The sequence below is a fragment of the Rattus norvegicus genome, chromosome 5 (assembly GCF_021556685.1).
Source record: "Rattus norvegicus strain SHRSP/BbbUtx chromosome 5, alternate assembly SHRSP_T2T, whole genome shotgun sequence".
Lineage (NCBI taxonomy): Eukaryota > Metazoa > Chordata > Mammalia > Rodentia > Muridae > Rattus > Rattus norvegicus.
In genome coordinates this window covers 52,895,716-52,915,294 of record NC_141538.1, presented here as the reverse complement: position 1 = coordinate 52,915,294, position 19,579 = coordinate 52,895,716, and the positions used below count along the sequence as shown (strand labels likewise).

The following is a 19,579-nucleotide window of genomic DNA, read 5'->3' as shown; positions in this document are numbered from 1 at the left end:
GAAGGAAGGAAAGAAGGAAGGAAGGAAGGAAGGAAGAAAGGAAGAAAGGTAGGTCTCCTTTCATGGAAGATAATTTAAAAAAGAAATGGAGAAAATGTGCCAAATATTCAAGGTTGGAATCATGTATAAGATGTGTTTTCTTTCTCCTCTCTGAGTCTTTCACAGTGTGTATGTTTTTACTTATGTCTTTGTGTAAGAAAACAAAAACATGAATAATAATTGAGGTGAGGATTGAAGGCACACAGAGAATCAACGTTCTGTGACAGTTCCGTGGTTAAGAGAACATTTTGTTCTAAAGGACCCAAGCTCAGTTCTCAGCATTCAGGCAGCTCTGAACTGGCTGTGACTGCAACTCCAGGAGGAGGATCAGATGCTGCTAGCGTCTGAGAACACCCACAGATCCACACACACACATGCATTTCTGATTTCTTTATTTTCTATGACCTTTGGAAACTAACCACATGAAAAACAAAATTGGCAAATGTCTTGAAATCTGTAAAACATAAGTTCCCTCTACTCTCATTTAATAAATAATAAATATTTTCTCAAATAATAAAGTTTATTATAATAAACTTTAACTAGGCATAGTATTACACCCCCTCAATTCATAGTATTACACCCCCTCAATTCCAGCACTTGGGAGACAGAGGCAGGCAGACTTCTGTGAGATTGAGGCCAGCCTGGTCTGTATAGTGGCTTCCAGAGAGATATAGTAAGACCCTTCTCAGGAAATAACAGCAGCAGCAACAACCTTTGTAAAGGAGACGGTTCCTTATAACTATGTGCCCCCACACTCATTCTCAAGACACATTATCTTTTTATTATTTTTCATGTATTTTATATATAAATACACTATACCTGACTTCAGACACACCAGAAGAGGGCATCAGATCCCATTACAGATGGTTGTGAGCCACCATGTGGTTGCTGGGAATTGAACTCAGAACCTCTGTAAGAGTAGCCAGTGCTCTTAACCGCTGAGCCATCTCTCCAGCCCCCTCAAGATACGGTATTAACTGTTCTAGTCATGAGCATTTCCAAGACGAGATTCTATCTTTGTTTCCCACAGCTCTGGTTATCAGAAAATCCATGCCTTCCTTTATGGGGGAGTTTGGTCTGGCTGGCGCTAGCATTTCCCTTCCAGGGTTCTCCACTCTCAGCTTCGCTTCTGGAGGCATTGCTTCTGGTTCTCCCTCTCTGTCTTCAATGGAAGCCGCTGATACTGAACCAGTGTTTGGAGCAGGAGCCTCAACACTGGCCCTAGCTTTCTTGATCCGGTCTGGTGGGTCGGGTGGATGTTTCCTCTGTTTTCTGACCATCTATGGTCACTCTAGACTTGGAGATCTTGTGGGCTTTGTTGGGAAGTTTACAGCTTCTTCAGCCGATCAGTTTTCAGCCCTGTTCTGGGAACTTTTCCCTCCATGATTCCAGTGGTTCCGGTTTGCTGCAGCACCTCAGCCAGTTTCTCTCTGGATTTCCTGTCTGCCATTTCATGCTCTTCTACCTGCCCTGAAGCCCCGACACAGACTCAAAACAGCAATGCTAAAAATCAAACATGTAAACACAACACGATCCAAACATCTGTTGCTCTTAGACATGCTACTGAGGGATGATGGTAGAGAAATGTTATAAACCCTTTACTTTCGCTAATTAAACCATTACGTTTCTGTAAGGACAGAAGATCTTATGCACAGCAAAACGCTTCGATTTATGACTCCTTGTGATTGTTTAGAAGCTGAGCAGAGGTGTGCGAGGAAGTGTTTGTTGTCGCGAGGGCCTGAGTAGTGCAGTGCGCATGCTCTGCCTTGAGAGCTAAGGCTGCTGTGAGTTGCACCACGTAACATGTGGGCTGAGCATTGTTAGAAATGTCTTGTGTTCACCCCGTGTGATAGTTTCAATAAGAACGGCCCCCAGAGGTTCATATGTTTGAATGCTTAGGGAATGGCATTATTTGAAAGAATTAGGAGGTGTGGCTTTGTTGAAGGAAGTGTGTCACTGGGGTGGGCTTTGAGGTTTCAGAAGCCCTAGCTAGGCTCAGTGTCTCTCTCCCTGCTGCCTGTGGATCTGGACGCAGAACTCTCAGCTACTCTCCAGCACCTTGTCTGCCTGCCTGCTGCCATGCTCCCCACCATGATGATAATGGACTAAGCCCCGGAAACTGTAAGCCAGCCCAATTTCTATTTTTTTTTTTTTTAGTTGAGCCAATGTCCAAACATGTCTGTCCTGAACACATAATTATTCACATTCAATGATTATTATTCACCCTTTTTTTTTCCTTTTCTCCATCTTTATTAAATTGGGTACTTTTTATTTACATTTCAATTGTTATCACCTTTCCCAGTTTCCAAGCAAACATCCCCCTAACCCTTCCCCCTCCCCTTCTATATGGGTGTTCCCCTCCCCATTCTTCTCCCCATACCACCCTCCACCAATTTCTTTTTTAATAAGAGCTCTTTCTTTTAAGTTGCTGTGGTCATGGTGTCTCTTCACAGCAATAGAACACTGACTTAGATACCCCAGTTTTGTCAAAAATTTCACAACCACCACACCCAATCACAGGACTGGCAAATGTTTATAATATGTAGTATTGAACAGTGAAAATAATATGGCTGGGCTGGAGAGGTGACTCAGTGCTTAAAAGCACTGGCTGCTCTCTCAGAGGACCTGCATCCAGTTCTCAGCATCCACACGGTAGCTCACAATTGCTTGTAACTCCAATTCCAGGGGGCTCTAACATTCTCTTCTGGCCTCACTGGGCACATAGGTGCACAGACATACACACAGATAAAATACTCATACATAAAACAAAAATAATGTTTAAAAGGGGAAGGAATAGGGGGCTAAAAGATGGCTTGGGTGTGTGCTGTCAAACTGATGGCATGGCTTCTGTCCAGAAACCCATAATGCACTGGTTCTCCTGATGCTATCACCCTTTAACAAAGCTCCTCATGCTGTGGGGACCCCAAACCATAACATTATTCTTGTTGCTATTTCGTAACTGTAACTTTGCTCCTGTTATGTATCGTAATGCAAACATCTGTGTTTTCCAATGGTCTTAAGGTGACCCCTGTGAAGGGGTCACTGACCTTCTTCCCAAAGTGGTCGTAACCCACAGGTTCAGAATCTCTACCATAATGGAAGGAGAGAACCAACTTCCACAAGTTATCCTCTGGCCTCCATACTGTGGCATGTGTGTGCCCTCCCATACCCACACATAGAAATAAAATATAATTAATAGTAATAACAAAAAGAGGACTAGTCATGGTGGAACATGGTTTTACTATCAGCACTCAAGATGCAGAAGCTGGTGGGTCTCTGTGTGTTCAAAGCCTGTCTAGTCTCATAGTGAGTTCCAGGCTAGTCATAGCTGTATAGTGACATTGTTCAAAAAACAAACAAGTAAGCAAGCAAACCAAACCAAACCCAGATAGACCTCTGTAAGGTCAAGACCACCCCGGTCTAGAGAATAACTTCCAGGCTAGCCAGGATTACTTGAGAAGACCCTGTCACATAAAGACAAAGGGTAAAGAAAGGGAAGAGAAGCTTACTGAAATTTTAAAGTATCCTTCATAAGAAATCTCTGGTGCTGGGCTAGAGAGATGGCTCAGTGGTTAAGAGTACTGGCTGTTCTTCCTGAGGACCAGGGTTCAATTCCGAGCACCCACATCAGACAGACAGATCATAGGAAATGTGACTTGCACCGACACGTTCCTATCTTCACACATCTATGTGTGTAACATAAAACATTAAAAGAAGGAATCCTCTGTGCCAACTTTGAAACAGAACAACTAGGAACAGTTTCTCAGAAAGGACCAATTTGTATCAAATCAGAAATCTGTCCTTTTGATGTTAGTCAAAGTAGCCACTTAGAAACAATCAATTTTTAAAAAGAACACAGAGTACTTCTAAAAAGATTTATCACCAATATGGGTTTCCGTTTTTAACTTAATGACTCACCAGCAAAATCCTCTAAAACTGGAGGTCTTCTTACTGTGTATCAACCTGCTAACCAGGAATCGCTGAGAACCCATTTTTCCTATTAATGGTGCCTAACCATGAGCAGGGAGTTAGCCGTGTTGCCCAGGGAACCTTTCCTTCTATGACTGAGCCTGTTTCGTGGGGAGTAGCAGTGGATCGAGCAGAGGTGGTGGCAGGGAACTGGACCCTTAAGTGATAGACTGGCTGGTTTTGTGTATCAACTTGACACAAGCTGGAGTTATCACAGAGAAAGGAGCCTCCCTTGAGGAAATGCCTCCATGAGACCCAGCTGTAAGGTATTTTCTCAGTTAGTCATCAAGGGTAGGAGGGCCCATTGTGGGTGGTGCCATCCCTGGGCTGGTGATCTTGGGTTCTATAAGAAAGCAAGCTGAGCAAGCCAGTAAGTAATATCCCTCCATGGCCTCTGCATCAGCTCCTGCTTCCTGACCTGCTTGAGTTCCAGTCCTGACTTGCTTTGATGATGAACAGCAATGTGGAAGTGTTAGCTAAATAAACCCTTTCCTCCCCAACTTGCTTCTTGGTCATGATGTTCGTGCAGGAATAGAAACCTGAGAGACACAGCCAGAATACAGCAAATATAGAGGCGAATGCCAGCAGCAAACCACTGAACTGAGAATAGGTCCCCTATTGAAGGAATCAGAGAAAGAACTGGAAGAGCTTGAAGGGGCTCGAGACCCCAAAAGTACAACAATGTCAAGCAACCAGAGCTTCCAGGGACTAAGCCACTACCTAAAGACTATACATGGACTGACCCTGGACTCTGACCCCATAGGTAGCAATGAATATCCTAGTAAGAGCACCAGTGGAAGGGGAAGCTCTGGGTCCTGCTAAGACTGAACCCCCAGTGAACTAGTCTATGGGGGGAGGGCAGCAATGGGGGGAGGGTTGGGAGGGGAACACCCATAAGGAAGGAGAGGGGGGAGGGGGATGTTTGCCCGGAAACCGGGAAAGGGAATAACACTCGAAATGTATATAAGAAATACTCAAGTTAATAAAAAAAAAAAAAAAAAAAAAAAAGAAACCTGACTAAGACAAGTGGCAAGTTTAATTCCGTAACTACAGCAACAAAGGCTGATGTTCTCAGGTGTGTGAGTACTGCTAGAGCTCTTGCATATATACACACAAAAGAAGAGAGTCTGGAAAAGAAAGTCATTATTTATTTATTTATTTATTTATTTATTTTTGGTTCTTTTTTTCGGAGCTGGGGACCGAACCCAGGGCCTTGCGCTTCCTAGGTAAGCGCTCTACCACTGAGCTAAATCCCCAGCCCCAAGTCATTATTTATTAATTATCATTATCACATGTTCTTCTGAGACACTGTCTTAGGCAGTCAGGCTAACCTTGAACTGTTATTCCCTCTGCCTTCACCTCTCAAGTGTTAGAATTACAGGCCTGTGCCACCATATACATATACTTATCTACCTATCTACGTGTGTGCGTGTGTGTATGTATCTTCTTTTTTTTTAAGATTTATTTATTATATATATAAGTACACTGTAGCTGTCTTCAGCCACACCAGAAGAGGGCATCAGATCTCATTACAGATGGTTGCGAGCCACCATGTGGTTGCTGGGATTTGAACTCAGGACCTCTGGAAGAGCAGTCAGTGCTCTTAACCACCGAGCCACCTCTCCAGCCCTGTATGTATCTTCTATCTACATCTGTATCTATCTGTATCTATCATCTATCTATCCACCCACCCATACCCCTACTTTCTGATCTATCTGCCTGCCTGTCTGTCTGCCTGTCTGTCTGTCTGTCTATTTTGGCAGTCTCCTACAGCACATGCTAGCCTCTGTACTTGCTATTGTACCCAAGGCTGTCCCTGAACTCCTGTTTCTCCTTCCTCCATCTTCCAAAGAGCTAAGAACACAAGTGTACATTACAGCAACACACCTAGCTAGAAGGTTTTCTTTTTCTTTTTAAAATCTGCATACAAAGCTACATGTTCTCTTGTGACACTTTGATACATACTTAGGTTGTATGTATGTATGTAACTTAGGTTAGAGATGGGTCCTAGTCTCACTCCCTCCTGTCTGCACCTAGCCCTTGCTTAAGCCCGTCCTCTTGCAGTTTCCCCTCCCACTCATATCACATGTTCTCTGGTATTCTCCCACCCCTTTCTCTGAAGGCCTCTGTCACCTTCTCCTGGTCCTTTTCTATTTCTCTGGCGTCTATTCACATGCACTCCCACACAGATACACACACACACACACACACACACACACACACACACACACAAACACAGAGAGAGAGAGAGAGAATTTGTATGTGACAGAGAGCATGCAAGTCCATTTCTATCCATTTGTCTGCAAATTTAATATTAAAAAATATTTTTTTTATTTTGTGTATACGAGTGTGTACTACACGCAGGTATGGGTACCATGCAAACGTCTGGTGTTCGAAGAGGCCAAAAGAGGAAGTCAGATCCCTGGAATAGGAGTTACAGATGGTTGAGTCATCATGTGGATTCTGGGGACCAAATTTGTGTCCCCTGCAAGCGCACTTAAACCATGGAGCTTCGTCTCCAGCCCCTCATCGTTCTGTACTGTGTATACTCACCTCACATCCATTTTCCATTCATACAGTGATGGATGGGTTGCTTCCGTTTCCCCACTATTGTGAGCACAACAGCTGTGAACATGGGCATGCGTGCGCATGCGTGTAGTCGGATGTGGAGACATGCCCGGGCATGGGTTCATCTGAGCCATAAGGTTGTTCTAGTCTTAGATTGTGAAGAACGTCTACACTGACTTCTTTTTTTTTTTTTTTAAGATTTATTCATTTTATTATATATATAAGTACACTGTAGCTGTCTTCAGATACACCAGAAGAGGGCATTGGATCTCTTTATAGATGGTTGTGAGCCACCATGTGGTTGCTGGGAATTGAACTCAGGACCTCTGGAAGAGCAGTCGGATGCTCTTAACCGCTGAGCCATCTCTCCAGCTCCCTTACACTGACTTCTATAGAGGTCCCAACAGTTCACACCCTCACATCAGTAAATAGGGGTTCCCTCCTCCACATCCCCTCCAGCATCCCACAGGTGAGATGACATTCTGAGGCAGTTTTAGTTTGCATGTCCGTGATGGCTAAGGTTGTTGAATACTTTAAAAAATATTTATTGGGCCTCTCTATTTCTTCTGGAGTTGCTTCGTTCAGCTCTTTTAGCTCACATTTTCATTGGGTTCTCTGTTGTTGGCTTTTTTTAAGAAGATCTGTTTTGCTATTTTATGAGCGTGAGTATTTTGGCCGAATGTATGTGTGCCCGCCGGTGCCCTCGGAGGTCAGAGGAAGGCGTTGGACCCCTTGGAACTAGAGTTACAGATGGCTGCGAGCCGCCCTGGGGCTGCCGTAGCAGTTATTCAATCTCAGCCGGGGGTTTCTACCCCACCTCTGATCAGTCAGTTCCCAGATAAAAGATGCACACAACCTTTATAACAAGCCTTTAAAGCCCCAGAGCTGGGCAGACATCAACCCTCTGTGCTACTATGTCCACCTCCCTGCCAATAACCCCGCGATAGGACTCGCCGTGTTCAGCCTGGGCCGCTCTTACTCTGACTGGCGAGCCCTTGTGACTGACTCATGAGCCCTTACTCCTCGTTGTCTTTTCCACTTCCCATCTTCTCTTTCCTCTGCCTTTGCGGTCCTCCTCAGACCCCAAGCCAGGGAGCAGAAGCCCCGCCCACCTCTCTTCTACTCAGCTACAAACTGTAGGCGTCTTTATTCAGCCAGTAGGTTTTTTTTTTTTTTTTTTTTTTTTTTTTGGTTCTTTTTTTTTTCGGAGCTGGGGACCGAACCCAGGGCAGCCAGTAGTTTTAAATTAAGGAGCAGAAGCATCACTCGGGGGTGTACCTGAGGATTCCCTAGTCCCTGGAGCAACCAGTCTTTGGGGGCCAGTATTTAGCGTTACAGTACATAGCAACAGACCAAACCTCAACTCTCGGGTCCTCTGCCAGAGCAATGAATGCCCTTAACCACTGAGCCAACTCTCCAGTCCTGGTTTTTTGATTTCTTCGTCAGTGTTTTGTGACGAGGTGCTACTGATGCATTTCCAAAAAATTACTTCCAAAAAATGATGGTTGCTGGACCGGAAAGGGCGGAAATTGGACAATTCTGTTTGGGCAGAACTATGTGCTTACATCGGACGTCTGAGCTCTCCTGCTCTTTCTATGAACATGGCAAGGGTAGTCATGTGGCCAGAGTTCGGACTCTCTTCTGGTCACTTCAGCAGGATGACCAGTTATTTTGTGGATTGGCTCAGAGTTTCAAGGGTTCAAGAGCACAGAACCACCCTCATCTTTCACAAGGCTTTGGCCTGAACTGGCACAGCCTCTTTTGGCTGAATTCTATTGACTAAGAGTCACGGGAGCCAGGCAAGATGGCCTATGCCTAAACGTTTGAGGCCAGAGAGAATCGCTAGATTTCCAGAAGTGCAAGGCCTGGGCTAATGCGCCTCTGTTCTTTACCCTGCTGTAGTTTCACCTAAGCTCCTAAATTACTAGAGTAGAAAGAAAAACTTACATGACAGGAAGTGAAGTGTTCCTCTGCCAGCTTATTTTCTTAACTCCCCCGCTTCTCCCCCACCCCCACCCCCTCTTCCCTCTTCAGCCCCCCACTCAGCCACTGCCCATCTCCTCTTAGGAAGTCCCATCCCTCAGCCGGTCAGGCCCCACCCCCATCTCTGCTGGAAACCCCACCTCCTGGTCATCCACTTTCCCCTTCCCTGGTTTCATTTTCACTTGCAAGACACATCCTTGACATTTTCCATTTACTGTATGTAATCCCAGCTCTCAGGAGGGTGAGGCAGGAGGCTTGCTGTGTGTGAGTTTCAAGCCAGCCTGGGCTACAGAGTAAGTTAAGTTAGTCTGGGCTACGAAGCAAGACTGGACTCAAAGTTTTTTTAAAATCCCATTTATAGACACTGAGTATGTAAAAACAAAGTATTTGAAAAGAGTAGAGGAACAATAAGGATTCTATAAACAACATGGAAATGGTCCATTTGTAAAACAGATTAAAATGTGAAAGTCAAGAGTGCTAGCAGGAGGATCAGGCATTTAGGTTATCCTCAGCTACTTATGATGCTGAAGGCCAGCCTGAACTACACATAAGACTAGCTAAGACTTAGAGGAGTGCATCACTGACCTCACTAATGAGGTCACATATGAAACACACACACACACACACACACACACACACACACACACACACACACACACGCAATTCGTTTATGGTGAGGATGTGGATTTTTAAGTCTCACATAGCTCAGGCCGGTCTCAAACTCCTGTGATGGTTTGTTTTGACTGGTACTTTGATAGGATCTAAAGTCACCTAGAAGATGGGACTCCTGGTGTTGGACCATAGCAGCCCAGGGTTACAAAGGAAGGGTCCAGGGAACTTCAACATTGGATACTTCAAACTTCAGGAGGCAGGCGTTGGCTACCCTCACCTCCCATCCTGGTTCCATAAAGCCGGCTCTCCTACCAGCAGCCCTAGTAATAATTTATGACCCTGACAGCTATCAGGTTGCACTCCTTGTGTGACCTTATAAGGTTCCTCCCTTCCCCTTGGAACTCTACAACCCCTGAGTATGCAACACTCCTGTCCTGACCAATGATACACAGCCACATAACCCTTGTCCCAGAGACCCTGGCCACCTCCCCAGGAGCATAAATACCTGCTTTACCCCCACTCCCACCCCCCTAAATAAATGAAGCAGTTACCTGAAGCTATTCCCAGGTGTTCACTGCCCACACACTTGTCACTGACCAAGACCTTGCACTGCACCCACCCACACCTGGCTAAGCGCCCCTCCCTCCAGTCCAGCTCAGTGCTCAATAGGCCTAACTACCCTAAGGGAGACACAGGCAGCATCCTAGCATGGCTGTGGGCTATTCTCTTGATTATTTTATGATGTGGGAAGACACATCTAAATTGTGGCTGGGACTATTCCTACACAGGATCCTGAGCTGTGTAGAGCCGTTGCTGGGCGGTACCAAGCATGCATTGCTCTCTTTTTCTGAGACTTAATGCTGGGAACAAGCAAAAGAAATGTATTCTAAGCACTACCATTTCATTTTCAGAAACTTAATTCTAGGTCCCAGGCCCTAAGGGAGCTGGGGACTTCCCTATAGCTGAACAGCCTCTGATACAAACAGCTGTCTGAGTCCGGACATCTCAAGGACAACTTCTCCATCTTACTGGCTGGGTCAAACAAGTTCATGTTCCCAAGCCTAGGGATGAACGCCTATTCCACCTGTCCAAATGTTTCCTTAATCGTCTGTTAACCAGTAAAGATTATAGAAACTGCTGATATCTAAAGCAAGGTGCATATATTGTTAAAATACATAACCAGTTGCCTGTTCTGCCCTAATTACCTACATGCAGCTGGCCTGCTCCTTTGGCCTCTTATCACTCTGAGCTCCAGACATAAGGTCGAGGAGAATGAATTAAGGACCTTGAAGCCAGGTGTCTTGGATATGGCCCAGTCTCCAACGGATACTCCCTGCTTGACTCCCAATGTCAAAATACAGCCGGCTAACACCGCAGCTCCCCCCAGCATCCACCTCGCTTTGTGTTCCCAGCCTTTGAAAATGCTGTACAATCTCCCTTTAGGGAGACAGTGGAGATCCCCTCCTTGAGCACTCAGAAAATAAAACTTCCATTTTTAAGCTTCCCAATCTGGAGTTCCCTTGGCTGTCAGCTTGAACCTAACAAATGTGACCAGAAACTTCAATTTCCAGCTGCCTTGACTGCCCCTGCATGATGGGCCAGACCCTTAGGTTGCTCTGTCAGAGTCTTTTATCACAGCAACGGAACAAAACCTAAGACATCTCCCTATGTCTGTGGATCAGGATGTGAGCTCTCAGCTGCTGCTCCAGCACCACGCCCCCTGCCCGTTGCCTTCCTCCCTGCAGGGATGATGATGGACTCCTGTGCTTCCAGAACTGTAAAGGCCCCAAACCCTTCCTTCTCAAAGTTTCATGGCACCGTATCGCAGCAATAGGAAAGAAACTACCCCAGCTTCTTATCGGGATGACCTTAAACTCCTGATCCTCCTTCTTCTGTCTCCCAAGAGCAGACAATCCGGGAATGCCTGTCCAGCTGGCTTTTCTTTTCATTAAAATGTATTTTACTGTTATTTTCATGGGTGCGAGTGTTTGCCTACATGTAAGTACGTGTACCGCGTTCATGCCTGGTTTCTGAGGATGCCAGAAGAGAATGTCCACACCGGAACAGGAGAACAACTGAACTCAGGTCCTTTGCAAGAGCAGTAAGTGCTCTCTTAACTGCTGGACCATCTGTGGGTATTCTCTCTGTAAGACTCTCAGAGAGAATCTTCCCTCAGGAGGGAGATCCTCAAGCCCAATGACCAGTCCGAGTCCACAGGCTGCAATCAGCAAGAGGATTTTTATTGATCAGGATACACAGGTATCTGTGGGCGTCCCAGTCAATTTGGAAGACTGGCGCGCCTAGCAGAACCAGGGACGGGTTTTTATAGTGTATTGGGAGCAGAAGCAGGCTTACAGAAGCAGATGCATGGTTACAGGGATGTGATTGGTGGAGTATATGAGGCATACGTGTATGTTACTTATTTTGGCTATAATCATAACAGTGAGTTAGCAAAAAGTACATGGTGGTCAGGGCTTCCGGGGGGTCAGGGACTTTTTCTTTTTCCTGCCAGGTGGCCCATGGAGTAGTGCCCATAATTTAGTCTGGTTTCTGCATTTTGTTTTCTTTTCTGGTCTGTTTCGTCTAAATGATGGGTCAGCTTGTCCACATATCTAAAAACTTACTTTTTATTTCTATAGTTGAGGGCCTTGGGCTTGTACAATTCCCTTTCTGGGAGGGGGTCTTTCATCTCTACCACCCACCCCTCTGTGTGTGTGTGTGTGTGTGTGTGTGTGTGTGTGTGTGTGTGTGTATGTTTCTCTGTCTTTGTCTCTCTTTCTGTATCTCTCTCTCTGTGTATCTCTCTCCCTCTATGTCTGTCTGTCTGTCTCTCTCTCTCTGTCTCTCTCCTATTCCATGTTCTTCACTAGTTTATCTTTTTTGCAGCTAGATTCTTTTCAAAGATTTACCTCTTATTTTAAAAATATTTACTTAACTTTGTTTTATGTGTGGGTGTCTGCCTGCACATATGCTTGTGCACCCATGCATGCAGTATGTGAAGAAGCCAGGAGAAGGCATCAGATCCCCTGGGACTGGAGCTCTGTGGAGGTGCTAGAAATGAAGCTTCTGTCCTCTGAAAGAGCAGCCAGTGTTCTCGACAGCCATGCCATCTCCCCTGCTCCTATTTTGCTTTTAACTATGTGTGTGTTGTGTTTATTATGTGAGGGTTTGTACGAGTGTGTGTAAGGGCCTTAAGAAGCCAAAGGCATTGGAGGCTGTTGGGAACCAGACTCACGTCTCCTGGAAGAGTAAACAACATCTTAAGCACTGAGCCATCCAACCTCCTGGAAGACTTTTTTATTTTTACCACCAAACAATTCTCTCTGCCCTTGATAAGGGTTAGTGTCATTCTTCAGCTTTTTCTAGTTCTTTTACATTTTCAAGGAGCACAGTCCCATGAACTATTCATCATAAAATATTCAGATGGGGGCAGGGCTGAATAAATGACTCAGCAGTTATGAGGACCCAAGGTTTGGTTCCTAGCATCCATTTTAGATGGCTCACAACTACCTGTAACTTCAGCTCTAAGGGCTCTGATGCCCCAGCCTCCTCAGGCATCTCCAATGCGTACACACACGCGCACACGTGCGCGCGCGCACACACACACACACACACACACAATCTAGGAGCCTCTGCGAATATATCTAAGTTAGTACAGTGCTTGCCTAGTACCTAGTGCTTGCTATGATAAACACTATGACTAAAAGCAAGCTGAGAGGAAAGGGTATGTTTCAGCTTACAGTTGTAGTTCGTTTTAAAGAGAAGACAGATCAGGAGCCTGGACACATGAACTGGAGCAGAGGACATAGAGGAGTGCTGTTTATTGGCTCCTCATGGCTTGCTTAGCTTGCTTTCTGAGAAATCTAGCTTATTCGGTATTGCTGTGAAAGACACCATGACCACAGCAACTCTTACAACAGAAAGCATTTAACTGGGCTTGGCCTACAGTTTCAGAGATTTATCTTATTATCATCATGTTAGGGAGCATGTCAGCACTCAAACAGACATAGTCCTGGAGATGTAGCTGAGAGTTCTATGCCCAGATTCACAGGCAGCATGAAGAAAGACACACTGGGCCTAGTCTGAGCTTTTGAAACCTCAAAGCCCACCCGCAGTGACACACTTCCTCAACAATCCATGTCTACTCCAACGAGGCCACACCTTCTTATCCTTCTCAAACAGTTCCACTCCCTAATGACTAAGCATTCAAATATCTGAGCTTCTGGCAGTCATTCTTACTCAACCATCACAGTGTCTCAGAACTACCTGCTCAGAAATAGCATTGACTCCAGTGGACTGGGCCCTCTCATCAGTCAGATGTGAGAACTGCCTCGTTTTCTTGATTTGAAGTGCCCTCTTCCCAGATGACCCTGGCTTGTGTCAATCTGACAAACAGCTAACCAACCACCACCATACCTAGTATACATGAAGTCTAGGATCCAACACCAAGCACAGCTCATAAGGTATGGTGTTAGGGGAATAGTGGGGAGCATAGCCACCTTCCAAACCCTATGTAAGCAGGTATGGCATTACACACCTGATACCCCAGCACTTGGGAGATAGAGGAAGGAAGATCAGGGGTTCAAGGTGATCCTCAGCTAATCTGAGCTAACCTGGGATACATGAGCTCCTGTCTCAATACATAAAATAATAAAATGTCCTGGGGCCAGGTGCTTCTCAATGACAGTCGCACCCTCTATTTTTATGCAATTATTTTTAAAAAGCATATAAAATAATGAGTTTTAGACGACGCTTTCATTCATGTGAACTGTTGTCCTCATTTTCTATAATTATCATCATTTTCTATAATTATCCTAAGGCATATTTTCAATCAGTTCCCTTGACACATTTTCCAGAGGAGTGCTTGCCAGAGACTGAACTTTGATTTGAGAATCTACATATGGCTCCTCTCTTTTACTTTTCTTTTTAAAACACGTTTCCACAATCATGCTTGTGAGCATCCAAGTGCATGCAAGTAAGCACACGCATGTGCCACAGAGTTCATAGGAAGGCCAGAGTACCCCTTGCACCACTCAAGTCTCAGGGATGGAACTCTGGTCACTAGACTTGCTAGCAAGTCCCTTTATGGTTGAGTCACCTCACCGTCCAGCTTTCACACGAATGGAATCCAAACAAGGCAGGTATCACATGATAGCATAATCTTTCCACTTTTGAATATTTATTGGGAAAGTACCGGGCACTGTGCTAGTTATGTGGAGGTGCAACTAGAAGGCATTTGTAATTGTTAAGAAGCATCAGACAGTAAGAAACACATTCTGAGTACCTGAAATGGTGACGCGCACTTGGAATCCCAACTCACTGGGGCTACACAGAAGGACAGAGACTGTTTTCAAAAGAATCAGTCAATTGATCTCTCAAGACACAAACAAAAAAATAAATAAAAAGGTTTTTAACCTTTAAGGTTTAATTTTTAATTTTTTGAGAATTTCATGGAGTACTGTAGTCACAGTATTTAACCCCCCCCCCAACTTCTCAAATTCGTGTCTCTTCTCCACTTTTATTGTTGTCACACATACGTAACTTACTGAGTTCATTTTGTATGGCTTGGAGGTACTGGTGTTCAAGACAGACCACTTGGATGTGATAACCCATCAGGGAACTCACCCAAAGAATGGGTGCTTCCTCCCTCTGGCAGTTGCTTGCCCTTAGGGATAGCTTGCTAAGCAGTCATCATCATGGTTCATAGCTTTACAGTTAGGTAGGACCCCCGATTGTTTCTCTCCCTTAGTAGCTTGTATAACATTTTCAGAAGGTTCCTTGGAAAGAAAACTTCTAGGCCAATTCTAGCTCCATTTCAGCAAGTCCTGTATCCAGAATGTGGTGTCTCCAGCAATCGGGTCTTATCCTGGCTTGCCAACTCTTTGTTTTTTGAGTTCCTTGCATTTTCTAGGTATTAATCAGCTTTATGCAGTTAGCAAAGGTTCTCTCCCGTTCTGGGGCTCTCTCTTCTTGTCTCTTCGCTGCTCCCTGTGCTATACAGGAGCGTTTAAGTTTTATGAAGGCTCCTTTGTCAATTGTCATCCTTAATTCCTGAACAGAGTCCTACTTATAGATTCCATGTTTTCTTCTAGAAGTCTTAGGGTTTCGAGTCACATTTCACAGTAAAGTCTTCAATGCACTCAGCATTGGTTTTTATGCCGAGGAATAGATATGGATATAATTTCATTTTTCTTCTAAATATGGACACCTTGTTTTCCCAGCACCGTGTGGTGAAGATGCTTCCTTTTCCCCAGAGTGTGTTTTTTGGCATCTATCATGCATCAGTTGGTGAGCTACCTACTGGTCTAATTCAGTGGTAGAGCACTTGTCTAGCACGCACGAGGCCCTGGGTTTGGTCTCCAGTACATAGAAAACAAAATGAAAGTATATTTAAGTCAGGTGTGTCGGTTCACATCTGCATCGTCACTCTTACTGGAGACAGAGTCAGGAGGATTGCTGTAAGTTTGAGAGCAGTCAGGACTCCATCGTAACCCTGTGTCTCACAATTTAAAAAAAAAATGTGTCTGACTGTTTCGCCAGCATGTATGGATGTGCACCTCGTACATTGCTGGCACACACAGAAGTCAGAAGAGGGGTCCAGTCCACTGGTGGTTGTGAACCACTATGTGGGTGCTAAGAACTGAAGCCAGGTCCCCTGCCAGACCAGTCAGTGCTCTTAACCTCTGAGTCATCTCTCTGTCTTAATTTCTGTTCCTTAGTGCAATGAAGAAATGCCATGACCAAGGCAACTCTTACAGAAGAACGCATTTATTTGGGGGGGAGGGTTTATTTACACATTCAGAAGGTTAGTACATGACCGTCATGGCAGGAAGTCTGGAAGGCAGTAAGCAGGCATGGGGCTGAGAGCTTAATTACATCCTGGTCTGCATTCAGGCAGAGAAAGACACTGGGCCTAGCATGGGCTTTTGAATATTCAAAGTCCACCCTCAGTGACACACTTCCTCCGACACAGCCATGGTTCCTAATCCTTCCCAAAGAGTTCCACTAATTTGGCAGCCAAGCATTCAACCGGATGAGCCTGTAGGGGCCATTCTCAATTACAATGATTCTTGTTACAGGAATGCTCCGGAGTGGTAGCCGTGGGTGATATTTGTCAGGCACCGTGTTATGTGGTCACGTGCAGCTGTCAGAGAAGCTTGTTGTTATTCTTTTACCTTTACATATGAGAAACATGATGTATGAAAGCTTGCAAACTTTCTTAACATCCAGGCTAGCAAAAACAGAAAGGGGGTGGGGGTGGGGGCAAAGAAAGCAAAGAGAAAAGGAAAGGGAAAAGAAAAGAAAAAAAGAGAAAACTCGGGGCTATTCGGAGATTGGTAGAAGGCAGAGGTGGGAAGGGAAGATAAGGGTACCACAGTGACAGACTGGACAGTAGTGATGATGGAGTTTGGACAGTTAACAGTGAATCATTAAAGGTTTGTTTGTTTGTTTGTTTGTTTTTGTTTGTTTGTTTGTTCCGAGACAGGATCTCGCTGTGTGTTTTAGCCAGGGTTTCTACTGCTCTAACAAAACAGCTGGACCACGAGCAAGTTGAGGAGGGAAGGGCTTACTCAGTTTACCCTTCCACATTGCTGTTCATCACTGAAGGAAGCCAGAACAGAAACTCAAACAGGGCTGCAACCTGGAGGCAGGAGCTGATGCAGAGGCCATGGAGGGTTGTTACTTACTGGCTTGCTTCCCCTGGCTTGCTCAGCTTGCTGTCTTACAGAATCCAGGACCACCAGCCCAGGGATGGTACCACCCACAATGGGCTGAACCCTCCCCCCCTCAATTACTAATTGAGAAAATGCCTTACAGCTGGATCTCATGGAGGCATTTCCTCAAGGAGGCTCCTCTCTCTGGGGTAACTCCAGCTTGTGTCAAGTTGACACACAGAACCAGCCGGTACACACACCCACTCTCATGCGTAAATGTTTTAAGTGAGCTTAAAGAAAGGAGTGCACACACCCAGGTGTGCTCAACAAGTCTTGCTCAACCTGCTTTCTTATAGAACCCAGGACCAACAGCCCACAACGGCCTCCCCCGTTGGTTGCTAATCGAGAAAATGCCCTACAGCATTTTGTATATGATGCTGTATATACCATATAATGGAGGTATTTTCTCAACCAAGATCCCCTCCTTTCAAATAATTCTGGTTTGTGTCAAGTTTGCATAAACTAGCTATCACGCAATGTAATGTGTAATGGCAAACTGGAAATTCCCTAGGTAGACCAGGCTGGCCTTGAACTCCTAGAGATCCAGCTGCCTCTGCTTCCCAGGTGCTAAGAATAAAGGTGAGCACCACCATGCTCAGCCATTAAAAGGACTGACGAGACGATTCAGTGGGTAAAAGCAATTGCTGGGGAGCCCAATTTGATCCTCGGGACTCACATGCTAGAAAGAGAACTGACTGCTCCAACTTGGCCTCTGATCTCTACACATCCCTCCCTTCCTCTCTGCTCCCCATACACACATACAAACAAACAAGTAAGTGTAATAATTTTTGAATAGGGTTAATAAAAAAACAACTCGGACGTGGTGGTGCATGCCTATAATGCTACCACTTGGAAGACAGAGACAGAAAGATCAGGAGTTCAAAGTCAATCTGAGATACATGAGATCATATCTCAAAAAAAAAATCCCCAAAATAAATTAAAATTAAATAGAAAAATATAGTAACTATATCTGGGTGCCATGTGCAAAATTTTATTTCTAGCAGGTAAGAGGCAAAGTCAAAAGAGTTGGCATGAGTTTGAAGCCATCTTGGGGTACCTAATCAAGTCCACAGGCCATAGGGCTGCATATTGAGAGCCTGTTTCAAAACCAAGAAACAAAAAAAGTAAAATGTAAATCACAGACAAATAAGTTTAGGAGAGGGGACAACGTGTAAAGACCGGATAAGATGATGTGGAGACCCAACGTCAAACACGGCATGTGATAACTGGGAAAGAGGGACAAGCCAGACAGACGTCCTAGAAAAATTGTCCCACTTCATGCGGCACTAGGAAAAGCCAGGGTATGGCTCCAGGAAGGCACAACTAAGTTCAGAAGCGTCATGGGAACCAGGTAGGGTGGTTGGTCCTACGTAATTTGAAAGGGGCTGAGAGGACTGCCACAAATTGAGGCCAATCTGGACTATAGAGTAAAACCCAAGTCTTTAAAAAAAAAAAAAAGTGGGTAATCCGTAAGCCGGTGGGTTAGGATAGCACCAGGTTAGAAGACGCTGGAGAATGGCTGGCAGCATCGTCCCTTGTCTTAGGCATGACCCATTTTGACTGAGACTTTGTGTTGGCCTGTCACTGCCTTGTTTTGAAAGCACTTCAGCCTGCCAATCAACATCAGTTCTCAAGTTTCCCAACACAGTGTAAGCCTGGAATATTCATGGACGGCTCACTATCATGAATAATGGTTACAAAGTAACTTCTGAGTAGGGACTGTGACTCAGCTCACCTCAGTCCGCTCCCGGACTTTCAAGGGTCCACGTAAATTCTGCCAACACAGCATGCCAATCACTGCTCAGCCACACCCCAGACTCACCGGGATGACCAAGTGTGACAGTCTGGTAGGATGGCTCACATGCCAGTTCAGCTCCGCCTTATTCCTGCCAGCAACTTCATGGCCTTGGCCTTCCAGCTGTCTGCCTACTTTGGTATTAAAAGCAGCCACACCCCAGAAGTAAAGCACATCCCACCAGCTGGCAGAGGGGAAGGAGGTATGAGTAACAACGCACTGGACTTTGCCAGGAAGGGAAAGGGCAGGTGCTGGCCAAGAAGTGTTGCAATTCAGGAAATTTCTGGCCTTGGGCAAGCTGCCGTCATCCCCTGCAGTGCAGTAGCCTAGCTTCTGGTTTGTTTAACTCACACTGGAAACATGTAATGAGTGACCTAGTTCTTTTCCAGCGGATTTTCTTTCCTCGGGGTGCCCTCAGATGCTTCTTGACAACTAAAACTCGCTGCTCATGGCTGCTTCAGCTTCACGGTGACTTTAAATTTCAAATATGTCATTTCAAGATTCCAGTTTAGGTGTAATCTCTCCCCCCTCCCTTCCCCTCCCCCTCCCTCCTTCCCTCCCGTCCCCTTTCCCCTCCTCCTTGTTTTTTTTTTTAAGCAGAGTTGGCCTTTATTATTGTAGCACATGCCTAAAAAGCCAACACTCGTGAGGAATCTGCTACAAAGGGATCTTGAGGCCAGCCTGGCAGCCTGAGGGGAGGGTGGAATAAAGGAAGGGGAGAAAGAGGAGAAGGGGAGGAGGGGGAGGAAAGAAAAAGTGAAACAAACAAAAACCAAAATAACCAGGGTGAGTTAGATTAGCAGGTCAGGGTGCTTGATACAAAGTCTCATAACCTGAATTCAACCCCCAGACCGACACACATACACATACACACACACACACACACACACACATACAC

General features: G+C 45.3%; 1 long non-coding RNA gene across 1 annotated transcript; it reads right to left on the bottom strand.

Annotated features, from left to right (window-relative positions):
• Positions 1-11,391: 11,391 nt before the first annotated feature.
• LOC148005729 (uncharacterized) lies at positions 11,392-18,813 on the bottom strand. The gene is made up of 3 exons (XR_015620779.1): positions 18,709-18,813; positions 12,779-15,528; positions 11,392-12,720 (listed from the first exon to the last, which is right to left on the bottom strand). It is a non-coding gene; the product is annotated as an uncharacterized LOC148005729 (long non-coding RNA).
• Positions 18,814-19,579: the final 766 nt, after the last annotated feature.